Genomic DNA, 13,400 nt, shown 5'->3' on the forward strand with positions numbered 1-13,400 from the left:
CCGAGGAGGGGGCCGCCGGGCCGGCCCCGGCGGGAGACCCCGGCAGGGGCAGAGGAACCCCGCGGCACCCTCCCCGCCCCCCCCCCCCCCCCCCCCCGCGGCTGAGCCCTCTGGGGACAGTCACCCCGAAACGGAGTGGGTCGGAGTGAGGGGTGTGCTGGTGCCGGCTGGAGGCCGCCGAGCAGGGGGAGCAGCGCTCGGGAGTTACTGCGGGTCCCTCGCTGTGGGAGATCCCGCCCGTGAGACGGGGGTGGGGTGGGGGGGCAGAGGGCGAGCGCCGTCTCCCAGTTTAGCCATCGGGTTTCCATCAGGGAAAGGGTCCTGGATGTGAGATGTCATGGGATATTGAGGCATTCATATTGAGATAGCATGGGAACAGGCACGGTAAATTTAAATATGCTGCCCTAGGAGGTAATGTCATCCCAACAGGTAAGTATGGAAGACTTCATTAGTAAGTTCTTTCTTTCCCAGTGCAGAGGTGTGAGGGGCACTACCACAGTCACTTCTGGCTGGGCGAGAATGTTTTTTGGCAGACCAGCTTTGCAGACTTGGCCTCCTATGGCAGTGGGTCGGTGGTGGGAGGCGACAGAGCAGCTTACCAAAGATCTTGCTTTTGTCATGGGGTAACATGGTATTGTACTAGTAATAATGATTAAGTCCCTTTGGGGATGACTCAGTTTAGTCATTAGGGTTGCCTGGGTACTCTGAAGCACTAAAACTGCCTTTGTCCTTCTGGCAATATCCCTCAGAGGCTACATTCTGTTAGCATGGTTTGATGGCCAAGATGATCGGCTGACAGGACATTGCCAAATACAGTAGGTAGTATAGTAAGGATGGGGGATAGGAACAGCTGGAAAACCCAGGGATCTCCACGTGTTAAGTGATTGATGTGAGCAACAGTAGGACAATAGTATGTTAAGACTCACATATAGTGCGAGAATAAAAAAACAATGGGATAATGCAGAACAGAAGACAGCAAAATGCCAAGGGGGATGGTTAACCCAGCAGGATGAGAGGTGGATGCTTAGTTAAGGGCTGACATGTCCTGAGAGGGATTTCAGTAGATTGCGTGGCTGAAATCTTGTATGCATTATGGAACAAGATGTGGGCATAGTGATTAAGTAATCATGAGACCTTATACTTGATTCCCTCCATCTTTCCATTCTCCTGTTTCTCCACCTGTTATGTGCAGCTTTCCCTCATTCTGTTGCTGCCGTTTGGCTGTGAGTTCTTCAAGAGATACATCGTGTTGGTCTATGTTTTGTGAGATGCTGAACAAAGCAGCAGCTAAGATGAAAGACACAAGAATCTGATAATTAATCCCTTCAGTTCAAAATATTTGTAAGTATTAGTGAAAAATGTTCAGAATAGCTTTACAGCCACAAATACCATTACACACTTGCAAAAGGACTGCAGAAATTTAAAATATTTCTTTACAATCAGGCTTTGTGTTTCACCATGTAAAAAAGAAATAAAAAACCCCATGGCTGGGTCAATTTCCCATCTAGGAACTGTTTTTTGGGCATGGCTTTCTCAGAGTGGTAGACTTCAGTGGTAGCCAGATCCTGAAACTTCTGTAATCTGCCTACATCTTCTCTTGAAAATAAAAATCTGAAACTAATGCCTTTCTATAAAGTAGCAATGATGACAAGAGAAGAGAGGATTCGTGGGGGTTTTTTTAGCAGGAGCAAGGACATGGCAGAGCTCTGGCCTTGACAAGCAGAAGCAGAGTGACTCGGGCCTGGGATTATCCTTTATGCTTGGAAAAGACAACGGGGTGCCAGTGACGCAAGGGCACTGGAAGGAGACAAAGGTGGAACTGGCATTTCTATCATTTTTAGATAGATGAGGTCTGTGCCAGTGAAGCAACTTCTTACGTTTGCCAAGTGTATTGAATTACTCCATTCAGTGCAGAATTTCAGCTTCTAGCAATCCTGCACGAACGGAAACCGAGCACTGAACCTGTTTCAACAGTCCTCTGACTTGCATCTTACGTTGATTTGCTCCCTGCTACATACCATTTTCTAATGGCACATGAAATATTGTGCTTGTTACTTTTCCCTGGCCCAGAAGTCTGTAGCTGAATGTGAGAGAAGAATTCAGCATTGTTGGGGGCCAGCCCAACCTTGCTCATCTGGCTGCTGAGACTTGTAAATGAACAGGAGCTGCAATGTTTACATTTTCAAAAGTCCTCAGAATAAAGTATTTTACATAGGTCATAAGTGGCCAGGAGGGTTTGAAGAAAGCCTCACATGAACTTTCAAAATATGCTGCTTCTCCCCACCAGGAACATGTATAATCGTGTGCAGGTAGGACACTTGGACACGCTGACCTCTCATTATGCCAACATCTACAAAATCAGTACTGTCTACAGAACATTTATGTATCTTTGTGCATTCTTTGTAAAACAGTATATTGAGGTGAATGGGTTTGTATGTTCTTGCTGCTGCACTTGAAGTGATCCTGCATGGGCATAAAAGTAGCAGACATTTCCATGCAAAAATAATCACTTATATAACTAACTGCACACCATATTTTCATGATTAATGAATTACCAAGACACCATTCATATTTAATCCCACCGGACTCTGCTCCTTATGCAAAACTAAGTCGGAAACTGGTCATTTCGATTCCAAGAAGCTATTAATTTCCATAGAAAGAGGAAGCACTGGAAAATGTTTAAAAATGGACATATATACAGGATATGATCCATAACCCAATGAAGTTCATGCAAATTTTTCTAGTGACTCTAGAGGGCCTTATACAAGGACAAAGTTCTTCATATTTTCAGAAATTATATGTATGGTGATACGCGTATATACACATTGATTAATGAATTACTTCACTGAGAAGCCTAAGCCTTGTCATTCATTTTAGCTAGAGCTACTTGAAGTTGTCCTTACAAAAAATGAGCCAGATCCATATCTGGCAGAAGTCAGAAATGCTACACTGAAGCCAGCTGGGAACTTGACCCAGAATCTAAGTGACTATGATTTTCTTCGAAAAGAGTTGTTGTTCATAGCTGTTCTTCAAATGCTTTTCATTAATAATTTTTTGTATATGGGTTCTCTGAGACTTCCTCATTCTGACTACCAAACTTTTGTCTTCACTCTCTGAAGAGCATCTAGCTGTAATATCCCAAGGGTTTCTCAAGACGTGTGGAAGTCAAATATGCCAATTATAATAGCAATACAACCTAAAATATCCCCCAAGTAAAAGCAAGAAATAACAAGAAAAGTAGTTCTCATCCAGAAAGCACCAATATTTCAGCATCACAAACTTGGATTTTGATTAGCAGACACCAAAAGAAACCCAAATGTAAGAACTTTCAAATGAGAAACATGAACACCACAAATGGTCTGCAGGAACAACAGAAGTTATTTACTCAGTTATTCTCAGTCCACCATCAGATGATACATCAAAGGCAGGGACTGTTTTCTCACCTCTCTTCTGAAAGGACAAATTCATGTGTGATCTTGAGGTGTGGCTGGACTTCCTTATCAACTTCTTTCCCATTTGACACTTAGTGATGATTAGCAGCAGAGTCTTGAAAGATGTAGAAGGAAATTCTGATCCTTAGCTGTTATTCCTCGCCACAGTCCTGCCTTCCTATAGAGAACCGTTTTGAAAGAAGTGATTCCCTAGATTTTAATTATAAGCTTTTCATGATTATATGATATGGAAAAAGTCTCTCTTACACTTTTATACATTCCCACATTAAAACATGTATCTGAGAAACATCATAACTGGAAGGGGTATAAGGTTTTAAAAACTGTAACAGTGTTGGTATCTGGTTTGGGCTGTAGCAGAATTTGCAGAGGTAGCCCTGGGCTCTAGAAGGCAGCTTCAAGTTGTGTGCAACTGCCAGCAAGCATGGCTGGCGGTGGTGGAGGAACATGTCTTTTCAAAATATTTGGATAACACTAAGAATAATTTATTGCTTATTTTCTCCTTATCTATATTTCATTCAGTATTTGTGTTCTTTAAAAATGAAAAAGAAAATGCAGCATTGAAGTGCACACTCTATCTTAAGCCATCCTAGGCTTATATAGTCATTATGGTAAACCACTATTTGCACAGAAAATACATTATATAAATAGTGATTTACATGAGCCTCCACTGTTTTTCAAAGGCAGCATTATACAGAAATATATTTTTCATGCACAAGACAAAATTGTCTGAAATAATTTAAGGGCATGAAATGTATTTTAATATAAACTGCAAATTGGTGAGCCACTTGTAAATTCAGATTGCAGCACATCCCAAGCCTTAACCTTCTACCAGGTGAAGCCAGGGCCTAATTCATCCCTTTTTTACCTATATTATACCCTTACAGTCTCATCTGTAGCTTTCCAAGGAGCAGCGTGCTGATGACAAGGCAATGCTCAACAACAGAATCCTTGGTATTAGAAGGCCCAAAGTCCATGCAGCCATGCTTTGCCATGTCTTCCTATCTGTAAGATCCTTGGAGCCATCAAAGCATTTCATTCTTCACATTGCAGCTCCCTTCCTTCAGGGACCACATGGATGCCCAGCACAGGCCTTGCGGGCAGCACTGGACTTGCACCTCCCTCCGGCCCAGCAATTCCCAAGGGCAGGGAGCATGAGAGCTTGTGGCTCTGGGCATTGAGGAACAGCTTTTTTGTTTGTAGGAATCCAACAACACATTAGCGCTATGGATGCATGAAAGGCTGTAGTGGAGTGTTGACGTATCAGTGCCACCAGGAAGAGCGCCTGAGTTCGACGGGATCTGTTTGATGCTCTACAATACTATAGACCAACTAGGAAACCAAGAAGAAAGAAAGCGAAACCATGGCAGGATTTTTGTATTTAGCTCCATCTTTTCCAAGATAATGCATAACAGTGTTTTTTCTTGTATTTTGCAGGCAAATACCTGCCTCACTGTGAGATTTAGGAGAGCCTCAGGGATGACCTAACTCATACCAGGAGAAAGCAGCTTGGGGATGACCTAACTCAGGCCAGCAAAAGCAGCTCCTCTCACCCACCTGCCGTGATCCCGTAATACCTTTACACTGGCAGGGTGTGAGGCACTGTGAAGTTACCGTTAATGCCAGAGTTACCCCTGGCATGAGGAAATCTTCAGCTCTTGCCTTGAGCTCTCTGCATGGCACGGACTGAGTGGGGATGGGCTGCAAGTCAATGGACCTACTGCTTTCTCCGAGAGTCTGATCCAATGTTTATTAACATCACTGTTTGTCTTTTTCTAGATTTTCAGTGAGTTTCAGTGGGATTTTTAGTGGCTTATGTTGCTGTATGCCAGGCTGGGTTTTTATTACCTTTCTACAGTTTGGATAATGTGTATTTGCATGCAGTTCCAAGCAAATTCAGCACAGTTTAGTAGTCTAGCAAGTAGTTAACTGGAATCTTAGTGCTACTGGTGGTGTTGGTAATTGGTTACTGAAGCTTTCAGAGACCCATCTTGTGAGACATCTTACTGGGAGACTGCTGGAAATTTAGGATCCTGATTTAGGAGGATTGTCTGTCTCTTGGGAGGATTTTAGAGCTCCTTTTGCTCATTTAAGATACTTACACTTTACCCATGCTAGAGGAGTCAGGCTGTCTAGCTTACGGGGGCAGTATGCATGCTTTGGCTGAGCATTAGCTCCCCAACGGGAGGAGAGCTGGGCGTGTGTCAGTGGTCCCTGTTCCCAGAGTCCTCACTTCCTGAGCACTGACTTTTTTTTGGAAAGAAACTCGAGCTGACAGCTGAAAGGAAACTCCAGAGTACACCCACAGGTACTGCAGTTTGGGTGAGTGGGGGGACCAGGGCGGCGGGGTGCACCCTGGGGCACACCTGCTCTGCAGCCCAGGCACATCCATAGGGCATTACTCTACCTGGAGGAAAAGCTGACTGTGTGACCAAAACTTGGGGGTGCAGTTTAGGGGTATGTTAGATGTGATGGGATCCAAGTGAAATGGTGTTGTGGATCAATCCCCTGTGGACAGAATGGGAGCAAAATGCTCCCCTCTGTTCTCTGTACATCCTCTTAACTGAACTTAATGCTCTTTAAGAAGAGCATGAATCATGAGAAACGCAGCCTGTGTCCTGGAGTAGTTATGCGGGATGAAAACATACTGTTAATTTGTAACTAAGAAATGCAGTGTTCTTCAGAAAGGTTGAATTAAAAATTTAAACTGAAGGTTTTTCTTGTTTGAGCTCAGAGCACAGCCCTACCCTGTCCAGTCTGTGTGCTGCAAGGGTCTACCACACCATAACGGTTGCTTGAAAACGCATTCATTTTAGCAAAGTTATGGAATACAAAGGTGTTTAATAAGTAGCTTCAACCTTTTGTAAATAATGGAAAAACTTGTGTTATCTCATTCCAAATTCTTTTATTACAGTTATAGGTCAACCCACACAACTTCAAAGCCATAAAATTACATGGTGAGCGTCTCAAAGTGTAATATGGAAAAAACAATAAATAAAGCAAACAATATTATAAGGTGAACAGGTTTATCTTTCGACTCTGCTGAACTCAAAACTAGCTCAGCAAAAATGACGTAAGTGCTGCTGTAATAAAGATCTCAGTCACTGCATGCTGCTGCACGACAATGGTATGGACAGAAATCTGTGTGATAAATGATCACTGCAACTGGAAGTCTACAGAAGCAGGCATGTAACTCTACTTACTTTTTCCGTGCAAAATACGAACAACTGTAGTTCAGCTGTACAGTCCATTCTTATGCACGGCTCTCACTGAAGATCAATGGCTGGTAATCTTGCATATCAAAGGGAGAATAACTCTTCCATATGCTATTTATCTTCCAAATGATATGCTCAGTTTCTACATAGACTGCTGCATTCTTCTATTTATTTTTTTACTTTTCATATTTCCACCAGCTTATCTCCTTTCTTACCCACAGATTAAAAAATATGTGTGAAAATAGAACATTACGTTGGGAAGGCAGACTTGCTAACAGTATTTTCCATCCCTCCGATCTATTTAAAAAAAAAGTTTAATGTTCTTTAAAAATTTAAATAATTTACTTTGTAGATGAGTTCAAGATCAGAAAAGAGAAATTTAGCAAGGAATCTCTTCATTAGTTCTCCAAGGCATATCACTTCTGAAGAGAATTGACAGCTACTTCTAAGTAGCTCCTGGAAAGGATTTCAGCATCTGATAAGCAAAGTGGCTTCTTGGATGCTTGTAAATGATATATTAAAAAGCATTTATTTTGTTTTATTTTAAAATTTGATCCATTCCATCTGCCTGCACTAGTGTTCAAGATTAGAAGCTTTCCTTCCAACAATTCATAACATAACTACTTATCAAAATTGTCCAAGGTTTGCAGTAAAGTTGTGATGAGCAAGTTTGATATAAGAGCTGGACCCTTTTCTGAGCAAAGATCAGGGCCTGGCCTCGTGATCATGGAAAGAAGTGACATTTACAACATCCAGAGAATGGAAAATGTTAGCAAGTTAAAGCAAACAGAAGCTAAACATCAGGCTTTCACAACACAACAGTGCAGTGTGTCCAACCTGTTATCAGTTTACAACTTTAGCCTCGCAGCCCTCTTTCCTAACTCACAAAGTTCTTTGTTGCTTCTTGATTGAGATCAACCTGGATTGCAAGGCTATTCCCACCGTGCCTCATGTGATACCGGTGGGGTGGGAGCAAGCAGAAATTTAAGGGCTGTGCAGTCCAACCTGCTGCATTATTTCTCATTAGTGAGTGAGAGCATTTAGTACCTGCCATGAAAAGGTTTTGGGAAGCTTGCTTTCTCTCCTCAGCTAAGGACTAGAAATGGCCACCAGCAGGGCTGCCAGTCTGACCAGATGGAAGCAATGTAAATCAGGAAAAGTTCATCCTATATTTAAATAGCTACAAACTAAGCAAAACAATGACATGAAAAAGTATATGTTGCGGACATACCAACTGATCAGGTTTTGCACTCAACCGTACAGGAAAAATGGGTCATGAATACTTCAAATGACCTCTGTCCTGTCAGGGCACAAACTTACTTGCCCAGATGTTTTTCTCTTAGTCTCACCTAATTGCAACACAAGACTGACCTCAGCTCCAGGTTTCTAGTCCCCCGTCTGTTTGTGAGAGAAGCACAGGGACACTCCCAGAAAACCTCTTCTCTTCCACCGTCCCACCAGCAGGATTTTTGCACAGGTTTTCCTTGTGATCAACCATTAGCTGCAGTAGGGCTCTTCACCTGAAGCATGGAAATCCCACATATTCAGGTGCCTGGGCTGGCTCCTGGGTGCCAGTTTTTCTGTGGTCAACCTATCCCAGGTTCACTGGGAATGACAATAATAGCCAGAGGTTTCCCACAACTTTTCAGCAGTGCCTCACTGGCTATATTCAGTCACTTAGTTTCAGAATGACTATTTTGAAATGTCTGTCCCTCTGCTTCTCATCACGTCCGTACTCTTCCCACAACCTGGAGGAGGGTAGGGAAGAACTTGGCTCTATGCCATGGAAAAGCATGGAAGGCAAAAGTGGTAGATAAAAGCTGTCCCCTCAAAATGAGATCCTCTGCAGCCTGAAACCATATGTGAATCAGTGGCCAGAATGTGCAGAGAAAAACCTCCCAGAAAGCCACAGAGAACTGAATAAACCAACTGAGAAATAGTAAAGCATGTGAGCTTAACACCAGCAGCACTGCAGTCTGGCAGAGCCTGTGTTAGAACTGAAGGAGGCCCCAGGAAGAGATTAACCTTCTCCCTCCACCAGTATGGGGGTCACTTTCTCCAGCCATATGTATGAAGACAAACTACTCCCATTTTGGTGCAGACAGAGCTCCAGTAACTGCTCTTGAAGTCATTCTGCAAACTGAAGGACAGACGTGCCAGAAAGTAAGTGTCTGTGCTGGCACCGAGCTCCGTTCAAGTGCTGCATTTGCCCTATGGAGCTTAAGCTTGACTAACCAACAGCTTGCTCTGTGGGTACCCCTCATACTTTAAAGCAGTCTTATTCTGATTTTCCATTCAAAATTGCACTGTTTCTTTCAGGAATAGCCTACATGCCTTTTGGGCTGACTCTTCCCCACTTCTCTGTGATATTATCTAGGGTAGAGATAAGTGGAGGAATTAGGAGTGTTTTGCATGGCTGCTCTTAAGATTTTGAAACACTTAGAGCCTTTAGCTTTGAGAAAAGTTTGCTAACTTCAGCAAGCCTTTCCAGCACTTTTCTAGAGACTTACAACAATCTTTTTCACCATATATTTTCCATTGACAAGCCAAGTTCATAGACCAGGATTAATCTTTAATGTTTATAATTAACATTTCAAGTAACCTGAAGATGTATTATTAAATTTTGCAAGCCACATTTCTTCCCTGGATGCCAGGGCGTGGCTTCTTTTAACTCGGAGTGACAATGAACATATGTATTTCTGGCTTGTTGATGCTTTGCATGTTGGTATAAAAGCCATAGTACAAAGGACTTCTCTAGTTTCTTACACAGGACTCATATTCTTCCCTTTTGCTACCCATAAATCTTCAAGGTCATCTGTTCCTAAAACTAATGTACAAAGCAGATACAATTCAAGAAAGTGGGAGGAGGCTTTGATTTCACAGGATGGCGTAGTGGGCAGGCTGGATTCTTTAGGCGACAAAGTCGGCAGAACCTTTCTTCGTGGTGACTCCTTCAAGGGGAGATCACCGGTAACAATGATTCATGATCTCCTCTCTCCACATATTTAAAAGACAGGCACAAGCAAGCAACAACAGTGTGCTCCTAAAATGTTGGCAACCAGAAAGTATCTGAGACTTGGGTGTGGAAGAAATGGCCCAGGAAATCCCACCAGAGGTGATCCCCATGGGGGAGCCTAAGTTCAAGCAGGATTTTTGTACTTATCCTTAGTGCAGACCATAGGAAAGAGCTACTTCAATCTGGGAGGGGTCTGTAGACAGTCCTGAATGTTGTATGAAGGTCTTTAAACCTTGAGAAAAGGTCTTTTTCATCACCTAATATGTACCAAATAACCAATGTACCCGGACCCATAGCTCCTGGGGCCTTATTCATCCTTCCCCTGCCACAATGGTTACAATGTATGTGAAAAAGGAAAAACATGCTTTTGGGAGGCAGAATGATGGATTCATTTAATCAAACTGGTCTGCTTGCTGGTTTTACACACAGGCAACCCATACCACTGGTGTGTGCAGCAACCTGTACACATGGCCATTTGTGTCCTGTGCCAGGGAGGAGCTAGCTGGGCCACTGGTGGCAGGAGCTGAAAGGACCAAGTAATGTTCACTTCCTCCCATCCCAGTGAGAAGGGCTGCTGCTGAGAGCGTATCTTATATAATGAGAAAAACTAAAGAGCGTGGAACTTAATTTTTAAAAGTTTATTTAAAGAAGAAAGGGGCCAAAGCTTGTTTATATAATAAAGAAATATCTTAAGACTGCTTCTGGACCAGCTACATTTTCTGCCTGAATTCCAGCAAACTAAATACCTCATTTCTTCGGTGTTTGAAACTTCTTAGAGAGGAAAAGTTTGGGGCTTCTGAGTCCTGATGTTGTGATACAGAAATCTTTGAAGGTCTCTTGAGGTTGAGTAAGTTTATTAATAATGTAAACTAAACGGATGCCAAATGTGATTTTCTGTGCTTTGAAGCAAAGTTGTCAACAAATGCTAGAAAACAAGTAAAAATGTAACACTTGCAGATCAGTTTTTCAAATGTGTCTTTCTTTCACCTAAGAGTAGGAAAGTCTGGCAAAAGAATAATATATTTTGTTTTGTCAGATTGCCTTATACACTCCAATTTAGAGATTTCTATCAGGCTCCAAAGTCTGTATCTAAGCACCTATGAACACACTGTTTGACTTTCCAAAACTCAAGTGCACACAAATCCTATTAAAGCAATGGAAGCTGTAGATATTCACTATCACTTCATGAAGGCTTTTTCCTGCAGGCAGAAAAGATTATTAATCATCATCAGTTTTAGGACTTTTTATGGTGTGTGCTGTAGCTCAAGCTGGGAGAAGGTGAACTTCTTCCTAAACCTCCTAAGTGGAATAAAAAAATTTTTTGATCGGGACCATAGCTAATTTATGATTTCAACTGCAAGGGCCACCAAAACATGCACATAACTGGGCCTGAAGGGTCTTCAAATTTAGGTATCTGATGATTTGTTTAACCCCACTGAGCTCAAGCTATTAGTTTGGCAAGTCTAAAAATTCTCTGTCTCTACAATTCAATGCAGGCTACATAATGATCAAGACATTATACCAAATTAGGGTCAAATCGTCCCAGCACCAAAAGAGAGGAGATTAAATGAAGCAAATAAATAGTCTAAGATAAAACTAGTCGGATCAGACACAGTTAACTTGAATTACTGGTGAAGATCTATTTTAAAATTAAGATTAACAAGTTCGTATTGCTGCGGGCATCACGCTATCAGACTGGTTAACACCAGTTGCTCTCCCGGACATGCTCTCCAGATTAACCAGGCATGAAGTAACAGAACCTAAATATAGGTTTCTATTTTTGTTAGCAGGTGTTATCCTTACCAGGTAAAATTGCTTTAAAGCAGAGACAAAGCAGTTAGGGTGGTCACTTGTAAGTATTTTGCATGGGCAAATAAAAGTATTTGGAACTGTCAAAGGAAATTTGGTGCAATTGTTTTAGTAGCTCTCCTTGACAATGCTGAAGTCTTTCTAATGCCTTTAAGTACATGGCATTTATAAAAATGTGAGTTAAATCATTGCTCATGCAATGCTGTTAGCTGTCAGGGAGTGCTAGTCGGCGAGATGTACCTCTGCTTCAATCTCCATTATCAGCTTTTCTGGTTTTTTTTCACCTCTCTTTGGACCTGGGTCCTTTTCTAAGCAAAAAATTTGTGTATAATTCAGAATATTCTGGGTTTGGAAGGAGACACCCCCCCCCTTTTTTTTTTTTTTAGTTTATGAAAACTTATGAAAACAAAAAAGCCAACAAAAACCTTAAAATGTGTCAGTTTCTGTGGTTGTTAGAAAAGAAGAAAAATTAATTACTCCCTAGGTTTTTGCTCAGGGTTTTAATTAGGAGGAGGGCAAGGAGAATGGTCCTTAAGCTTTTAGCAGGAAATACCCTTGTTTTATCAGCTCCTGCAGCCTTGCCTCAGTAAGACACTTTGTTGCCAGTACCAGGTCACCATGCTCAAGAAATCTCACACCACTGGAAGGAGTCCCAAATACTGTTGCCCTAACACTCCCCCAGCTTGGCTCTGTATCATCCACACAAAGCAGCCCTAATGCCAGCTTAACTGGTGGCCAGATGATCCCCAGCTCGGGGAGATCCACGGGCTGAGCAAAATCATTTTGACAACTGCCATGGCACCTCTGTGGACCAAGGTGGCTGGGTTAGGTGAGCAAACGACTCAGTAATTAGAGAAATCCTTCAGCAGCAATAATGACTGCTAGGACAAGCAGGGGAGGCTAGGAAAATGGTGAACCCCTAGGTTAGGGTGGCACAAAAGCCACCTAAGTGCCCCCTCATTGAAGTGACGAGCAGTGCCAGGAGGTCTCTGACTTGAAGCTATATATTTGTGTTAATGGCTTGAAACCTAGATTTCTTTATTGCATAGCAGTCCGCATTTGCTGTTGGATTAGTGACTAACCCGCTTGTAAATGGTTTGGCTAGTTTCTTGTTCCCACTTGTGCTAAAAAAGTGTGGATCTGGGAGGGAACAACTGCTGCTGCAGAGCAAAGATAATAATCTAATAAAGGAAGGGAATTCAGAAATAGCCATAAGTGGGAATCACTTCTATGTTAGTTGCTATTATTTGTAATTTCCTGCCATTTACAGGTTCAAGACCTGTAGGGTCAATATTCAAGATTTTGACACCTGTAGTAAATACGCCTCCAAAATTGGTGCATGTACCCCATTTCCCACAAACTCCATGTTTCCTCATTTGTATGCAGACAAAGCTTAGAAAGGCTTTGCTTTAAATATGTCAGTACAAATGCTGCCTGCAAAGCAACAGTCTGATGTGGAAAGAAAGAATCCTGTTTTCTCCAGCGGGTTTTGAGTAAAGCCTGAAATGCATTTGTATGGAGGATAGTGGTGTGCAGATTTGTCCCAGTGTTTCCAAAGGTATCTCTTAAAACCATCCAAGACACTATTTCATACTTAGTACACTTGGATAATATGAAATGCAAGAAAGGATTAATCAGTCTTCTATGATACATGACATAAAGTTAATTATTTACATAGTAGATAGAAATAGTTCCAGTATATTTGCTTAATACAGGGTTGAATTAAATTGTTATTTTATAAGTGAGCTTCTTTCTGGTGATCTGCATCTGATGAAGGACACTAGAGCTCTTGCCATGCTGGTTCTGCCTGCTCATAACCCTGTTACCAGGGCTTGCGGGGTGATGGCCAGGTGTACTATAGATGTGACAAATTCTCATTTTCCACAGGAATCTCTTGTCTTTCATTTCTTC

General features: G+C 42.2%; 1 long non-coding RNA gene across 1 annotated transcript; it reads left to right on the top strand.

Moving 5' to 3' along the window:
- Positions 1-360: 360 nt before the first annotated feature.
- On the top strand, positions 361-5,204 carry LOC128142303 (uncharacterized). Its single transcript, XR_008235339.1, has 3 exons — positions 361-429; positions 1,193-1,341; positions 4,887-5,204. It is a non-coding gene; the product is annotated as an uncharacterized LOC128142303 (long non-coding RNA).
- The last annotated feature ends 8,196 nt before the right edge of the window (positions 5,205-13,400 follow it).

Source organism: Harpia harpyja, chromosome 5 (genome assembly GCF_026419915.1).
Source record: "Harpia harpyja isolate bHarHar1 chromosome 5, bHarHar1 primary haplotype, whole genome shotgun sequence".
Classification (NCBI taxonomy): Eukaryota; Metazoa; Chordata; class Aves; order Accipitriformes; family Accipitridae; genus Harpia; species Harpia harpyja.